Source organism: Marmota monax, unplaced genomic scaffold (genome assembly GCF_021218885.2).
Source record: "Marmota monax isolate L192 unplaced genomic scaffold, Marmota_monax_Labrador192_F-V1.1 WCK01_AAM20220418_F8-fsc00117, whole genome shotgun sequence".
NCBI classification, from domain to species: domain Eukaryota; kingdom Metazoa; phylum Chordata; class Mammalia; order Rodentia; family Sciuridae; genus Marmota; species Marmota monax.
The window spans coordinates 1,297,315-1,315,993 of record NW_026693023.1 but is presented as its reverse complement, the minus strand read 5'-3'; positions in this window follow the sequence as shown (position 1 = coordinate 1,315,993).

The following is an 18,679-nucleotide window of genomic DNA, read 5'->3' as shown; positions in this document are numbered from 1 at the left end:
GTCTGTTGGTAGGGTTTGTGTTATGCTCAGCCAATACTATAAGGAGCCTAGGCAGGTTAGAGGAGTCAGTAAAAGTTTCTACTTGAGTAGATCCACAAAGGCTTCATGATGGAGAGGACGTTGGAACCAAGGCTTGAAGGGACAGCATTCTAGAAAGACAGCAGTATGAGCAAAGGTACAAAAGTGAGAAGCTACTGGGCATCCACAGCTAGCAAATGGCTGGTACAGATACACTTGATTTCTCTGAATTTCTAGAAGACCCTTCCATCATCTTTAGTCCCCAAAAAAAAACCACCTCAATTTAAAAATTAAAATTTCTAGTCTCACATAACCGGTAACATTCCAGGATTTAACTGCGTCCTCTCTTTTCTCCACCCTTTTACTTTTGTTGGCTTCAGTTCAGAAGTGGGGCAAAGAATGATGTATGATTCTTCTACTCTCTACTCTCTGTGAGCTTACTTCCTCCCCCACTGGGAAGCCACAATTTCAGACTCCTTTCTATGATTTGTCCCCCAGAAGTTCACCTGCTGGAGGCTTGATACTTCAGGGTGGTAGGACCTTTAAGAGGTGGGGCCTAGTGGAAGGTGACTGGGTCATGACCATCCTCAGGAAGAGATTAACAAGAGTGATGAAGAGAGTTAACAGGAGTGGACTGGTCTTAATGAAACTGCCTGGCTCCTCCCCAATCTCTTGCTTCCTCTCTTACCATGTAAAATCTCTCTATCCCCCCCACCCTCTCTCTCTCTTCCACCCCTACCCCCACTGTCCCCATGCCCCCACTATGTGATGCCATCTGCCAAGTCGTAATGCAGCTGGGGACCCCTCACCAAATGTTAACACCACATTGCTTGGACTTTTCAGCCACCACAATGGTGACCCAAATGAATCTCTTTTTTAGGAAAAATGTGTTAACCAGTGTCAGGTTTTCTGTTATAAATAGACTAAGACACCCCTCCAGGGTCAAAGCCGGTGCCAATGAGTGAGCAAGTAAGACAAGAATTCCCAGATAGATCTGGCTGTGTACCATGGATTGTGATGGTACTTTCCATGGGTTCTTAATGAAATTTCCATGACCCCATGAAACCCCTTGGCATCTTCTCTCATGTCAGTCAATTCCTACACAACATGCCTGAAGAAGACCCCCACACCAGGTCTCTCTCCGAAATGTGTCTACAGGAAACCTTCCACATCCCTTTCTCTGACAGAATCTCGGACAGCAGACCGCCCCCAGCACAGAAGGCACTCTTTCTTGCTCTGCCACTGAAGTGGCCAATTAGTCCCTTTCACCTCTGAAATTCCTATGTTATTGTCAGACCTCAGTCTTTGGAGTCTCCCAGCTGTGGTGAACATATCTCTAAACTATCCAATTGTCCCTTGCCCTCTTCCATGCCCTCACAAGCTGGAGTGAGAAAAGGACACCCTATATCTCCCTCCTCCAAAGGGTGCATTTGCCTGCATATGGCCCATCTATGGATGAGTATATAGACCAATGATAAATGGATAGATAGAATAAATGATATTTACTTAAATGTGATAATATCATTTATATACAATACATGGAATTTAATTTCACTTGAATTTAACAGAAGGGAAATAAACTGGAATTGTGAACATCAAATTAATGTTTTTTCTTCACAAGATATTATTTCCTTTTTATATATTTCTTTTTTAGTTGTAGTTAGACACAATACTTTTATTTATTGTATGTGGTACTAAGGATTGAACACAGGGCCTTGCAGGTGCTAGGCGAGCACTCCACCACTGAGCCACAACCCAGCCCAAGATATTATTTCTTAAATGGCTCTCAAAGGATTTTTTTTAAAAAATTGAGGAAAATTGAATTTTCTGTCATTAGGGTTTTTTTTTCCCCTGCCATGTTTCAATTTTAGACAGAATTAAGAAACCAACTGCTTTGAAAGAACATGTCTTCTCAAACCTCTCTCCAGACTCCTGTAGTTTTCTTCACTATTAGTTTACATTTTTCATTTACTTTGTATTATCTAAACATGATTTGCAGTGGGAGGGAGGTTAGCCTGAAATTCATATTTAAATGGATTTGATGCACGTCCAAATTATGTTATTAGAGTTTCTCTATTCTTTATTTTTATTCAACTCTTATTTTTCTAGGTTAATTGGTTAAAAAGAATCACATGGATATTGTATTACTTGAATGCACTTATATTAGCTGATATATGCCAGTTAAATACAGCTTTATTTGGGTATAATATTCTTGGCTCAGAATTTCCTCCCTCATAATGTAAATTAGTACAACCATTATGAAAAAATTAATGGAGGTTCCTCAAAATATTAGAAATAGAACTATCATATGATCCAACAATCCTACTACTGGGTCTATATCCAAACCAGTGAAATAATGTGGAAGAGATTTGCACTAGCCAAGATATGGAACCAACCTAGGTGTCCATCAGTGGATGAATGGATAAAGAAATATCACACACACACTCACACACACACACACACACACAAATGGAGTATTATTCAGCTGTAAATGTAATCCTGTCACTTGTAGCAACATGGATGGGAATGGAAGACACACAAGTGAAGTATGTCAGACATAGACTGACAAATACCACATGTTCTCAATCATACATAGAAGCTAAAAAAAGTTGATATCACAGAATTAGAGAGTAGAATAGTGGTTACCAGAGGCTGGGTAGGGGGAGGAGGCAGGAATGGAGAGAGGTTGATTTATAGGTACAAGGGTGCAGCTCAATAGGAGGAATAACTTCTAGTGTTCTATAGCACAGCAGGATAACTGTGGTTAACAACAATTAATTGTAAATTTCAAAATAACTAGTATAGAGGATTTTTAATATTCCCAACACAAATGACAAATTGAGGTGATGGATATGACAATACCCTAATCTGTTCATTATACATTGCATACATGTATGGAAATACCACGTGGTGCCCTGTAAATATGTACAATTATTATGTGTCAATTAAAATAATTTTTAAAGAATTTCTTCCCTCAGAATTTCTTGGACTTTGTTCCATTGCCTCCTTGCATTAAACACTGGGGTTGGGGTGAAGTAAGTCAGACATAGACTGACAAATACCACATTTTCTCAATGCAGGGAGAGCAGCAGGGGCCAGGATGATCTTCCCCTTTCTGGTGATTTGCTTTTTCTCTTAGAATACAATGTAGAAATAAAGGCAAAGGAATAAAGTTTAAATGAAAAAGTATTTGAAACGTGGTAGAAGAAATAAGCCTATCAATTAAAAAAGCTGAGTGAAGGGCTGAGGTTGTGGCTCAGTGGTAGAGTGTTCACCTAGCACATGTGAGGCACTGTGTTTAATCCTCAGCACCACATAAAAATAAATAAATAAAATAAGGGTATACATACATGGAATTAAATTTAAAAAAAGAAAAAAAACATCTAAGTGAACAACCAGTCGGGTACCCCCCCCCAAAATATCACACCAAGATACATCATAACTAAATGTTTTAAAACTAACATCAAAGTCCTGAAAAACAGTCAGATGTTTATATTTATTTGAATGGAAGTAGATTTCTCTTCCTAAACCACAAAAGACAGGAAAAAGTGGCTTGACATTTTTCAAGTACCTGTACCTAAAGAAAAACAGAACCATCACTCACAAAGTTTATACACAGTAATAGAGATAATACAAGAATTAAGGGAAGCTGCAGCTGGCTCAGTGGTAGAGCACAAGTACAAGGTCTGGGTTCAAACCCCTGCATCAGAAAGAAAAAAGAAATAAAGACATTCTCAGGTGGAGAAAAACTAAGAATTTGTTGCCATCAAATCCACTCCTAAAACATGGCTGAAGAAAGCAGGTGCAGTAGCCCACGCCTGATAGCCCAGCTACCCAGGAGGCTGAGACAGAAAGAGAGTAAATTTGAGTTCAGCCTGGGCAAATTAGCAAGATACTTTCTAAAAAAAAAACAAAAAACCAGGTTTGGTGGCACACACCTGAAATCCCAACAGCAAGGAAGGCTGAGGCAGGAGGATCACAAGTTCAAAGCCAGCCTCAGCAACTTAGCAAGGCCCTGTTGCCAAATTAAAAAAATAAAAAGGGCTGAAGATGTGGTTCAGTGGTTAAACACCCATGGGTTCAATCCCTGGTACCAAAAACTTTTTTAAAAATTCTTAAGTGTTGGGTACCCATCAATAAAAACAGTGGGAAAATAAATAAAATGTATAATTTTTTTTTTAAAGTTCTGGGACGTAGTTCAATGGTAGAACATTTGCTTAGTGTGTATAAGGACCTGGGTTCAATCCTCAGTGCCACCAGGAAAAAAAAAAAAAAGAAACTAAAGAAAGTTCTAGACAGTACCCTACACACAAAGAATGTTCTCTGATAACAGAAACCTCAAAAAAGAAGGAAAATCAAAGCAAGTTAAAAAAAAAGAAAGAAAAAATGAATAAGAACAATAGGCTATCCTACTTCTAATGAGTTTCTTAAATCATATTTGATAACTGAAGCAAAACTTATAAATCTATCTGGTATGAGGTCAGTGAATATAGAGGAAATGCTTAACAAATACATTTTAACAAAAGGAAGGTAAAGAAACCTAAACACAGGTAAATTTTCTACTCTTCACTTGAATTGAGAAAACACTGATATCAGCCAAATGAGACACTTTGCAGTTAGATAGTTCCACCTACAGTAACCACTAAGAAAGCTATCAAAAAGAGGTCCCCCAAAATGTTATGAATAAATCCAGATAGTACCCTAAAAACTGTTCAAATAACACACAGAAAAAGAGGACAAAGGAAGGAGAAACAGGAGAAATAAATCGAAAACAAACAATAAAATGAAGATTTAAACCTTAACATATATGAAAAAGCAAGCTATGCATTGGGAGAAAATATGTACAAACTACGTATCCAACAAAGTACTAGTGTGTACAATATAATAAGAACTCTCTAAACTCAATAATTTTAAAAGTCATATTAGAGAATGGGCAAAAGATATGAAGAAACATTTTACCTATGGAGATACATATATGAAGGGTAATTAAGTGCATGAAAAATGTTCTATGTCATTAGCATTAGAGAACTAAAAGTTAAAACCACAATGGCATGGCAATGCACATCTATCAGGGCAGCTAAAATAAAAACAAATTAAGGAAAACAAATGCTGATGAGAAAGTGGAGAAACGGGGGAGGACTCAACATGGTGGCGGGCGGGGAGGCAGCGCTTCCATTACCTCCTCAGCCACACGGACAGAGAGACACATCAGAGCATTTGGATTCTGCCTCCTGAGAAACTCCCAGCAAAATTCCACTGAAGTGAGACCTAGGCGGGGGATTTGGGATTATTGAAGGTGACAGCTTGCCCTGGTACCGGTGAATCTCGGCCACCCTGCGCGTGGAGGTGCTGGCCAGCTGTTTGGCGACCAGCCACAGATGGAGGCTTTTCAGCACTGCCAGGGACCGTGAGCGGTGTAGAGAAGAGTTGGACACTTTGAAGTGGTTGCTAACCAAGCCTCCATGAAACAGCGGACCGAGAACTGAGACCGAGACCGGGACAGACCAGAGACAGGCCAGACCTACCCCTCCCATCGGACACCCCGGCAAGCAGTCTGGAGCCCACCATAGCAGAGAGCTGACGTCACCAGAGTTCGGCAGACAGGATCCCTTCCCAGCAAAATCGGCTTCAACAGGTGTGTGACTCCCATCCCCACCAGATGCATACAGCTGGGAAATCTCAAAAATCTCTCCCCAGAGCTCCGTGGGTGTGACTGTAGGGGCCGAGGGAAGCAGAGGGGACTCCTGACCTCCAACTTCCCCTACCACCAGCGTCGACACCCAAGGCCTTAGCCACCAGCTCCCGGGAGTGTGTCCACTGAAGGGGTCCAGGCAAAATAAGCTGACAGTTCCCAGATCACCCATTCCACAACCTTGGGGTCTGGGTGAATGGCAAACAGAGAGAGTGCTCAGTCGTTCGGGAGAACAGGGCACTCAGGGGGCTGCAAGTATAACTAGATCTGTGGAGAATGCCTCTGGTGAGCCGGGCCTGGCTGGCTGGCTGAGGAAGGGGGGAGGGGCCAGAGAAGAGAAATGGCTCTGGACTAACAGGATTGGAGAGACGCCCAGTAGGGGAAGAGGAGCCGCTTTACAGGGATTGCTTCCGGCATATAGAGGGCAGAAGCTCGGCTTGGAGGGCACAGCTCCACCTACTGAAAGAGAAGAAAATAGAACTCTTTTCCCTTTTCAATTTTTATTGTTCTTTCCATTCTCCTTTATTCTACCTATTTTTCTCTCCCTCTTTCTCTATAAGGACTTGTTCCTTCCCCTTACACCTAACTTTCATCCCAAGCATTAAGACTTTCATTACGTGTAATTTTCTAAATGCAAATAGGTGACTGTTCCGAGGCTGTCTATAGTGCTCCTAAGACCCTAGCTACTACGAAATACCCTGATCCATTCACCTGCCTGTTAATATCCCCCTTCAGTAGAGCAATCTTCCAAAGTAGCCAAGACATACTAACCTTCATACCATCATAGCACCCAACCTAAACATAAAGTCCTAAGACCAAACAACAGATCAATATATGCCTACAGAATCTTTAAGCCTTTTATGAAATGAATGAATCTGCTTTAAATTACAATAAAGCCCAACATCTCTAGACATAGTCTCCCACCACAAAGGAGAGACCACAGAGATATACAAAACCAAACAAATTTATAGGAGAAAACAAGCAGTCAAAGAATTGGAAAGTAACATGAACACCATGAAAAAACAAGGGAAAAAAGGATTACAAACAATGCAGGACAACTTAAATTTACAGAAGAACCTAGAGGCATCAGAAAAATGGACAGAGAAAGAACTCAAGGCATACCTGACTCAAATGGAATGGAATCTTAAAGAAGTCATTACACAGCAAGTCCAAACAATGAAAGAATACTTTGAAAATGAATTACATAAACAGATTCAAGAAGCAAAAAATCAACTCTCTCAAGAGATAGAGATTTAAAAAAAAAATCAAACAGTAATCCTAGAAATGTAGGAAACCATAAACAAAATCAAAAACTCAAATGAGAATATTATAAGTAGACTATATCAAATAGAAGTCATAACATCAGACAATGAAGACAAAGTATATCAACTCGAAAAGAATATAGTCAATGCAGAAAGGCTGGTAAGAAACCATGAGCAAAACATCCAAGAGACATGGGATGTCATAACAAAAAGTAAACTTAAGAGTCATTGGGATAGAGGAAGGTATAGAGGTCCAAACCAAAGGAATGAGCAATCTATTGAATGAAATAATTTTAGAAAACTTTCCAGACATGAAAGATGGAACGGATTGCCAAATCCTGGAAGCCTACAGGACCCCAAACATACAAAACCATAATAGACCAATTCCAAGACACATTATTATGAAGATATCCAACATACAGAACAAGGAGAGAATATTAAAAGCTACAAGAGAAAGGAGGCAGATTACATTCAGGAGTAAACCAATTAGGTTAATGGCTGATTTTTCATCATAGATGTTGAAAGCGAGAAGATCCTGGAACAAGGTATTTCAAACGCTGAAAAATAATGGATTCCAACCAAGAATATTGTATCCAGCAAAATTAAGCTTCAGGTTTGACAATGAAATTAAAATATTTCACGATAAACAAAAGTTAAAAGAATTCGCAGCCAGAAAACCAGCACTGCAAAGCATTTTGAGCAAAACACTACAAGAAGAGGAAATGAAAAACAGCACCCAAAACCAACAGTGGGAGATAACTCAGTAAAGGGGGGGGAAAAATAATCAAAGAGGAAAAACAAGTCAAATTAAAATAAATAAATAAATAAACAAACAAACAAACAAACATGACTGGAAGTACAAATCATATATCATAGTAACCCTAAACGTTAATGGCTTAAACTCACCAATTAAGCGACATAGGCTAGTAACCTGGATAAAAAAAAAAAAAACAGATCAAACAATATGCTGCCTTCAGGAGACTCATATGATAAGAAAACACATACACAGGCTGAAGGTGAAAGGTTGGGAAAAATCATATCCAATAAAATCAATTTCAAACCTTAGTTAATCAAAAGGGATAAAGAAGGACACTATATACTGTCAAAAGGAACCATTCACCAACAAGACATAACAATTATCAATATGTATGCACCAAATAATGGTGCTGCAACATTCATAAAACAAACTCTCCTCAAGTTCAAGAATCAAATAGACCACAACAAAATAATTATGGGTGACTTCAACACACCTCTCTCACCATTGGACAGATCCTCCAAACAAAAGTTGAGTAAAGAAACTATAGAACTCAATAACACAATCAATAACCTAGACTTAACTGACATATATAGAATATATCAACAATCATCAAGTGGATACACGTTCTTCTCAGCAGCACATGGATCCTTCTCAAAGATAGACCATATATTATGCCATAGGGCAACTCTTAGTAAATATAAAGGTGTGGAGATAATACCATGCATCTTATCTGATCATAATGGAATGAAACTGGAAATTAATGATAAAAGAAGGAAGGAAAAATCCTGCATCACCTGGAAAATGAACAATATGTTACCGAATGATCAATCAGTTACAGAAGACATAAACAAGGAAATCAAAAAATTCTTAGAGATAAATGAAAATACAGACACAACATATCGGAATCTATGGGACACAATGAAAGCAGTTTTAAGAGGGAAATTCATTGCCTGGAGTTCATTCCTCAAAAAAAGAAAAAACCAATAAATAAATGAGCTCACACTTCATCTCAAAACCCTAGAAAAGGAAGAGCAAAACAACAGCAAATGTAGCAGAAGGCAAGAAATAATTAAAATCAGAGCGGAAATCAACGAAATTGAAACAAAAGAAACTACTGAAAAAATTGACAAAACTAAAAGTTGGTTCTTTGAAAAAATAAATAAGATCTACAGACCCTTAGCCATGCTAATGAAGAGAAGGAGAGAAAGAACTCAAATTACTAACATACGGGATGAAAAAGGCAATATCACAACAGACACTACAGAAATACAGAACATAATTGGAAATTCTTTTGAAACCCTATATTCTAATAAAATAGAAGATAGTGAAGACATCGATAAATTTCTTAAGTCATATAATTTTCCCAGATTGAGTCAGGAGGGTACACACAATTTAAACAGACCAATAACAATGAGCAAATAGAAGAAGCCATCAAAAGACTACCAACCAAGAAAAGCCCAGGACCAGATAGAGTTTTACAAAACCTTTAAAGAAGAATTAACACTGATACTTTTCAAGTTATTTCAGGAAATAGAAAAAAAGGGAGTTCTTCCAAATTCATTCTATGAGGCCAATATCACCCTGATCCCGAAACCAGACAAAGACACTTCAAAGAAAGAAAACTACAGACCAATATCTCTAATGAACCTAGATGCAAAAATCCTCAATAAAATTCTGGCAAATCGATATAAAAACATATCAAAAAAATTGTGCACCATGATCAAGTAGGATTCATCCCTGGGATTCAAGGCTGGTTCAATATATGGAAATCAATAAATGTTATTCACCACATCAACAGACTTAAAGATAAGAACCATATGATCATCTTGATAGACACAGAAAAAGCATTCAACAAAGTATAGCATCCCTTTATGTTCAAAACACTAGAAAAACTAGGGATAACAGGAACTTACCTCAACATTGTAAAAGCTATCTATGCTAAGCCTCAGGCTAGCATCATTCTAAATGGAGAAAAATTGAAGACATTCCCTCTAAAATCTGGAACAAGACAGGGATGCTCTCTCTCACCACTTCTATTCAATATAGTTGTTGAAATACTGGCCAGAGCAATTAGACAGACGAAAGAAATTAAAGGCATAAAAATAGGAAAAAAAGAACTTAAATTATCACTATTTGCAGGTGACATGATTCGATACCTAGCAGACCCAAAAGGGTCTACAAAGAAACTACTAGAGCTAATAAATGAATTCAGCAAAGTGGCAGGATATAAAATCAACACGCATAAATCAAAGGCATTCCTGTATATCAGCGACAAATCTTCTGAAATGGAAATGAGGACAACCACCCCATTCACAATATCCTCAAAAAAATAAAATACTTGGGAATCAAACTAACATTTATACAATAGAAACTACAGAACCCTAAAGAGAGAAATAGAAGAAGATCTTAGAAGATGGAAAAATATACCCTGTTCATGGATACACAGAACTAACATCATCAAAAGGGCGATTTTACCAAAAGTTCTCTATAGGTTTAATGCAATGCCAATCAAAATCCCAATGCCATTTCTTGTAGAAATAGATAAAGCAATCATGAAATTCATATGGAAAAATAAAAGACCTAGAATAGCAAAAGCAATTCTAAGCAGGAAGAGTTAAGCAGGTGGTATAGCGATACCAGACTTCAAACTATACTACAGAGCAATAATAACAAAAACAGCATGGTACTAGTACCAAAACAGGCGGGTGGACCAATGGTACAGAATAGAGGACACAGAAACCAATCCACAAAATTACAACTATCTAATATTTGACAAAGGAGCTAAAAGCATGCAATGGAGGAAGGATAGCATCTTCAACAAATGGTGCTGGGGAAACTGGAAATCCATATGCAACAAAATGAATCTGAATCCCTTTCTCTCGCCATGCACAAAAGTTAACTCAAAATGGATCAAGGAGCTTGATATCAAAACAGAGACTCTGCGTCTGATAGAAGAAAAAGTTGGCTCCGATCTACATATTGTGGGGTCGGGTTCCAAATTCCTTAATAGGACACCCATAGCACAAGAGTTAAAAACAAGAATCAACAAATGGGACTTACTCAAACTAAAAAGTTTTTTCTCAGCAAGAGAAACAATAAGAGAGGTAAATAGGGAGCCTACATCCTGGGAACAAATTTTTACTCCTCACACTTCAGATAGAGCCCTAATATCCAGAGCATACAAGAACTCAAAAAATTAAACAATAAGAAAACAAATAACCCAATCAACAAATGGGCCAAGGACCTGAACAGACACTTCTCAGAGGAGGACATACAATCAATCAACAAGTACATGAAAAAATGCTCACCATCTCTAGCAGTCAGAGAAATGCAAATCAAAACCACTCTAAGATACCATCTCACTCCAGTAAGATTGGCAGCCATTATGAAGTCAAACAACAACAAGTGCTGGCGAGGATGTGGGAAAAGGGTACACTTGTACATTGCTGGTGGGACTTCAAATTGGTGTGGCCAATTTGGAAAGCAGTATCGAGATTCCTTGGAAAGCTGGGAATGGAGCCACCATCTGACCCAGCTATTGCCCTTCTCGGACTATTCCCTAAAGACCTTAAAAGAGCGTACTATAAGGATACTGCTACATCAATGTTCATAGCAGCACTATTCACAATAGCTAGACTGTGGAACCAACCTAGATGCCCTTCAATAGATGAATGGATAAAAAAAATGTGGCATTTATACACAATGGAGTATTACTCAGCACTAAAAAATGACAAAATCATGGCATTTGCAGGGAAATGGATGGCATTAGAGTAGATTATGCTAAGTGAAGCTAGCCAATCCCTAAAAAACAAATGCCAAATGTCTTCTTTGATATAAGGAGAGCAGCTAAGAACAGAGCAGGGAGGAAGAACATGAGAAGAAGATTAACATTAAACAGGGAAGAGAGGTGGGAGGGAAAGGGAGAGAGAAGGGAAATTGCATGGAAATGGAAGGAGATCCTCATTGTTATACAAAATTACATTTAAGAGGAAGTGAGGGGAAAGGGAAAAAAGGGAGAGAAATGAATTACAGTAGATGGGGTAGAGAGAGAAGATGGGAGGGTAGGGGAGGGGAGGGGGGATAGTAGAGGATAGGAAAGGCAGCAGAATACAACAGACATTAGTATGGCAGTATGTTAAAATGTGGATGTGTAACCGATGTGATTCTGCAATCTGTATAAGGGGTAAAAATGGGAGTTCACAACCCACTTGAATCAAATGTATGAAATATGATATGTCAAGAGCTTTGTAATGTTTTGAACAACTAATAATAATAATAAAAAAGAAAGTGGAGAAACAATCCTTATACATTGCTGGTAGGACTATAAAATAGTATAACCACTCTGGAAAATAGGTTGGCAGTTTCTAAACTAAGCATTCAACCACTTTTGCATTCTCAGGCATTTACTTATCTCAAAGAAATGAAAAATATATTCCCACAAAAACCTGTACACAGAAATTCACAGCAGCTTTAATCATAATTACTGAAACCTGGAAGCAACACAAATATTCTCAGCAAGTACACAGTAAAACTATGCCACCTGTATACTATGGAAAACTAGACAGCAAGAAAAAGAATGAGCTATTGATACATGCAATAACTTGAATCCATCTCCAGAGAATTATGCAGAGTCAAAGAGCCCATCTCAAAAGATGACAAATTGTATGATTCCATTTAGATACCATTCTTAAAATGACAATGTTATAGAAATGAAGAACAGATTAGTTGTTTCCGGAGATCAGAAATGGGGAGGGGATGGAGGAGCGGGTGTGGTTATAAGAGAATGACACCAAGCTTCTTTGTGGTGATGAAGACATCTGTATCTGGATTATATCAATGTCAATACCCTAGGTGTTATATCTGCAAAATGTTAACACTCAGTGAAACTAGATAAAGGGTACAGAGTATCATTATGTATTATTTCTTACAACTGAATTTGAACCTACAATTTTCTTATAATTAAAATTTTATATTTTTCATAGTTTTTTTCATAGCATTGTTCTGAGAGATATTACCCATTCCTAGTTTTGACCAGTAGTTCAATTCCTATTTATCTAACCTAAGCACATTTAAATTCTAAATATTCTGTTACTCTGGTCACAATGAAGGAAAGTCAATGTGTTATGACTACACAATTGTTAAAATTAATATTTATTACAAATAAATTTTACATAATGGCTGCTAATCATTTACCTTATTGCACTAATCAAAACTTTGTATGTCTTTGTTGGGAACTGGATTTTGGTGAACACTGAATTCTTTATTAGAATGCCCACTGAAAAGATAAACAACTGAATGGGTGAAGAAAGATGATAGAATCATTAGCTTCAGTTATGAATAGAGGAAAAGGGCAAAAGAGAGAAAAAAGAAATGTAAAATGAGGTGAGATGAAAAACAAAGAAAAAATACATATAAAATCAGGGTTAGACCTTTTCTTATAAAAAGGTTGGTTTCCTTGGGGCTTAAGAAATTATTATGAAGGTACAAGTCATTATTCAAGAAATGAAACTGACTGGGTCATTTGCTCTTCATGCTTTGCTTTGTTTCAAGAGTTAGATAGACAGGAATTCATATAAAAATATAATTAAACACATACATATGAACACATCCAGAAAGCACTGGCCCATGGCAAAAATAATAATTATGACTTGACTTCTACTTCTCACCCCAGAAAATATATCTATCTGGCTAAGAAAATGCCCAGAAAACTAGTGGTTTCTGCATATATTTGGGTTGAGTTTTTGTTTGTTTGCTTATTTTGCCAAAAGTTCAGGGTTAGAGCTATCAAAATTAAATCAGTGAGCTATTCTTCACAAAAAAATGAACTTTTGGATGCAGGCTAATTGATAGTTTCTACAATCACGTATCTCTAAATTCAGGGCAATTTTATTTATTGTTTCTTATTTAATTAGCATACTCTTGAGAAATTAGTTGCCCTTTTGATATCATTGAAGGCCAGTAACACAGGGCTCAACAGTAGAATGCTCGCCCAACATGTGGGAGGTCCTGGGTTCATCCTCAGCACCACGTAAAAAGAAATAAGTAAAATAATTGTGTCCAACTACAACTAAAAAAAAATAAATATTTTTTAAAAGGCCAGTAGCACATTATTATTGATAAATCAATATCTGCTCACTTGACAGAACTGTGAGCAGGCTTATTCATTAATCAACAGGTTGAAACTGGTGTATGGATTATGGAGATTTGCCAAGGCATAGAGCAAGATTAATTAATCAGGATACAATAATCTGATCATATGATTTTTTAGTTAGAGTTAATCTAATTAATTAGAAAATTATAGTGGAAACTCAGGGCATTTCTGGGAATTGGTGGTCATCTGGAACTAAGAACTTCAGCTTTGTTTTAGCTCCTTTGTCCCTCGTCAATAATCCCAACTGCCATTAATCCCTCCAGAACTCTATTGTTGGCATGGTTTCTGCAATCCTTCTCCAAACCCTCCACTGCAACCATCACCTTGCCATTTGATATTGACTTGGAGATCCTGAAAGAGAATGGCTGTTGTTGGAAGTTAAGAAGAAATATAAGTAGTTCTGGGCTGTGATGAATCTATATAGAATTAATTTCCCTAAACCCACATTATTAGATATAACTATTACAGGTATAATGATTATATTCCCCTTTCAACCCAAAGAATAACTATGACCTTAAATCAAAGTATAATATTTATTTTACTACTATTGACCTTTTCTAATGAACACTTAGAAACTATTGCTAAATAAATCAAAAATACAAAATCAGTATTTAATGAATACCATGAAACATACAAAAGTGATTCCTTCACTCAAAAGAAAAGGTAGGTACAGAAACAAAGTTAAAACATGTGTTGGGTAAATAACAATAGAAGGAACCTATATAGCAGTCCTTGGTTGACTGCCAAAGAGCTGTTCAATCAGAAAAAAGTAAAGATGCTCACAACAATGTTCAAAATTGTACTGATAGTTTGAAGAACCCTATGTCTTATTTTGTTGAGATAGAAGACTTTGGAAGGTTTTCACAGAAGAGGAAGAATTTGAGTTGGCTTGTAAAGAATAGCAGAATTTTTTTTCCTTTTTTTATATTTTTTTATTTGTTTTAATTAGTTACACATGACAGTACAATGACCTTGACATACCATACATTTGAATCAGATGGGATATAATTTCTAATTTTTCTGAGTGTACAGGTTGCAGAATCACATTGGTCATGCAGATGTATATATATATATATACACACACACACACACACACACACATACAGTAATAATAATGTCTGTTTCATTCTACTATCCTTCCTATCCCCCCCATCTCCTCCCCTCCACTCCCACCTAATCTAAAGAATAGCAGAATTTAGACAGCATCCAAACAACCTAGAGCAGTGCAGTGTGAGCTCCTGATAACAGAGCTAACCAGTCTGGGTGACAGAGAGTTTGTGAAGAAAAATGAATGGGGGAGGGGGGATTAAGCCAAAGACATTGACTTCAAGATGGCATCAGAAGCCTACTTACTTAACTCTTATCTCAAATATAAAAATATTGTAGAATCTTTGCCAACTCTGGAACTTAATATGGTATTTACTAGAATTCAGAAACTTCTAAAAAATGCTACAAGATAAGTATAACTAGAATCAAACTGAAGAAAGGCCCAACCATTTCAGGGAATAGGGAGTTGAATTCCTCAGAGGGAACAAAATTATATATCCCTGCAAATTCTGAGTCATAGGGTTGTATGAAGGGTCACAGGGGCTAAACATCAATTCCGAGACGTCTGGAAAAGTAGGAAGAAATAAAGCACTACAATATGCTCTCCATTCCAGCTAACACTAAGATGGGCTATGGGTCAAGACTAAAGAGATTGGGGTCATTCTATTAATTGAATTCCTCTGAAGTGGAACACTGACATTCCTTTTAGGAAAATGTGTAGATAAGCCTTAAGTTATAAGGTGAGTTCGCTCCATGGGCCTTGTTATTGTCTAGGTCAAGGAGAAGAGGAGGGTCTCCTTTGCTTTAGGGGAAAGAAACTGAAGTTCCCAGGAGAAATTAGGGTAGATGAGGAAAGAGAATCCTTAAAGCTGGGAACAGACACTCCCTTAGAGATGTGGTAGCCTAAACAGACTTTTGGGAAGAACAAGAATATCCAGGAGATGGATTACTCATTGTGGGGGCCTGCAACATAAAGTCCTACACATGAATACTCACCTCCCTGATGAAATCTTCAGGTAATTCTAGGAGGCTCTTGGATTCTTTTTGTCTAAGTAAATTACTTTGAGTTATAATAACTTCTTCATTCAAACTGATATGTGTGACAGGAGTTGGGGGAAGGTGAACAGAAGATTCATGTTTTTTTTTTTTAATTTTATAGTTTTGCACCACAGTTATTTTTTTTAAATACATTTATTTATTTATTTATTTGGTGCTGAGGATCAAACCCAGAATCTCACCTGTGCAAGGCAAGTGCTCTGTCACTGAGCCACAACCCCAGTCCCAGATTCATGTCTTGATACAAAAGCCAGGTACATCATAAGAACCTGGGATTAGTTTCAGGTGAAAAAAATCATGGGAAGACTTCTTAACTTTTCTAGGATGTGTTCAGACAAAATAATTCAACAATGGCAAGATTACTGTGGGAAGGTGTTAGACCATAATGCAAAGAAAAGACTACTTACTCCAATTGAAATCAAATTAAAGCAAGCTTATAATTCCGACTGGCCCAGGCTGATTCTCCCGAAAAACTCGGGAACAGAAGACAGCCCAGCAGCTCTCTAGGAGTACAGCTTTATAGCACAGAAAGTTTCACAAAAGGAAGGTGTCTTGATAACTTACAGATAACAAATTTTTTTATATTTAATATTGCATTCAAGAGAAATAGAAATAATGAGCAGAAAATTTTAAATTACAATTGAAAAAGTTAAAATGAATGTTTAGTTGGCAAGTCTTGCCAGATAACAAATTTTGACAAGCATAACACAAAGGTTAGTTAATATTTTAGCTGGTCCCGATGTCAGAATTTATTAAGGTGCCATTAGAGCTTCAGAGAGGGTCATTATCTGGCCAGGGAGAGCCAGAATTTATGAGGCTCCACTAAAGTTTTGGAAAGGGTTGTTATCTGGTCAGGGAAAGCCTGGCATGGGTGAGTTCAAGGCATGGGCAGGCATTCCAAGCAAGTTTAGAAATCACAGTGATTTATAGTAAAGATGAAATGAACCTTTCATGCCTTTGTGGCTGCCGCAGTCTGGCTGGGCAAAATAACCGGGAGATGACAAGCAACTTGAAGGTTGAAGCGGTAACTGAGAGGGAACTCAAGGTAGTGGGCACCCAAGGTAGCAGGAGCCCCTTTATTGCGGAGCAGCAGAGGTATATATACCTAACTGATTACACACAGCTTGACTCAATTAGCATCATCCAGATACAGCAGTCAGCCAATAAGGAATCCCCACCATCTTAATGGCTCGGTGGTGTTGCTTCACAAACCACTCCTCCTGGCAAACTGCCAGGCACCATCTTGACTTGATTTGTGGTCCCCAACATGTGGCGAGATGGCTACCAATCTTAAGAGAGAATTAGGCTAGGTTTATCAGAAGGCAGGAGAGGGTTGTAAGCAATTGACATCTATGATATACCACGTGAAGGGGTGAATTTGAATCAAATTCAAAAAACTTTCCACCTTCCAAAGATTATAAAAAGAACATACTTGCAAGGTGTGGTGGCAGTTGCCTGTGTAATCCCAGCAATTCAGGAGACTGAGGCAGAAAAATCATAAGTTTGAAGCCAGCCTCAGCAACTTAGCAAAGCCCTAAGCAACTTAATTTTTTTAAATTATTTTTCAAAAAAGCTAGGGATGTGGCTTACTCATTAAGTGCCCTGAGTTTAATCCCTGGTGCCACACACACACACACACAAATAGAATGTGAGTTAAAAAACAAAGCAGACACTAAACCTCATGAGACCTAGATAAATGACCCAGCACTAATAAAGAGCAAGAAATAGCCCAATACACTTCAGCACAATAATGGGTCCATTATTTCTAAAGGCAGAGCCAGAGTATTTTCTTTACCTAAACTATTATTTATTAAAAATTGCCTTTTAGACAGACGAGTAGTTGATGGTTTGGCAGTTCTGCTGACTTGAATACTACCCTAGAATTGAACCACGTTCACCTTCCCTGAACTCCAGCCCATTCTTCTGACTAAAACCTTGTGTAGAGACAAACATCATCTTTTCCAGGAAGTTCATGGAGATGCAAGATGTACTCAGGCAGGTACTAAGACAGAAGATTTCTTCCTGTGGATTCAGTTTCTTGAGGGAGAATAAGGCATTATCCAAATAAGAACTTTAAAGAAGGGAGTAGATAAAACCCAGTGCAACAGTGTGAGGATTAAAGAGTCAGAGAATGAAGACCAAATCTTTGCACAGCTCTATAGAAAAGCAAAAACCAAGCCCTGAGAAGTGAAAAGAAGAAAAATAATAATGTCTGGAAAATATTTGACACCACAACAAAGTTCCCGGCTTTATGTCTGATTGTGACCTGAGCTTCTGCCAACAGATCCAAATCAAGCAAAAACAACTTTCTCCAATTCAGAGAGGCCAGTAACTTAACTGACGGTATGGAGAACACAAAGTTTGAACCTACAATCAACTTCAGAAAACTAAATGTGGGTACAAAAGGGAAAGGCCTTGTTCCCACCTCACATAATATGCCAGCTAGGGTGTTGCCATGGAAGGTTCACAATGAGGGTGGTCAGGCAGTTAGAGCCATAGACAGAGCCTCTGCTGATCTTTTCTGCCACAATAAACATCGAAAGCAGCTTGGCTCAGCTGTGAAGTTGTGGGCTGTTGTACTGCCTTGAGCTACAGCTGTTTTGAAGTTTCTCACAGTCCATTAGAAATAAAAGTGACAAAATAAAACCACAAAAAAAAGACAGGTGATACTTGAATCTCTGAATTGCAAATTCTAA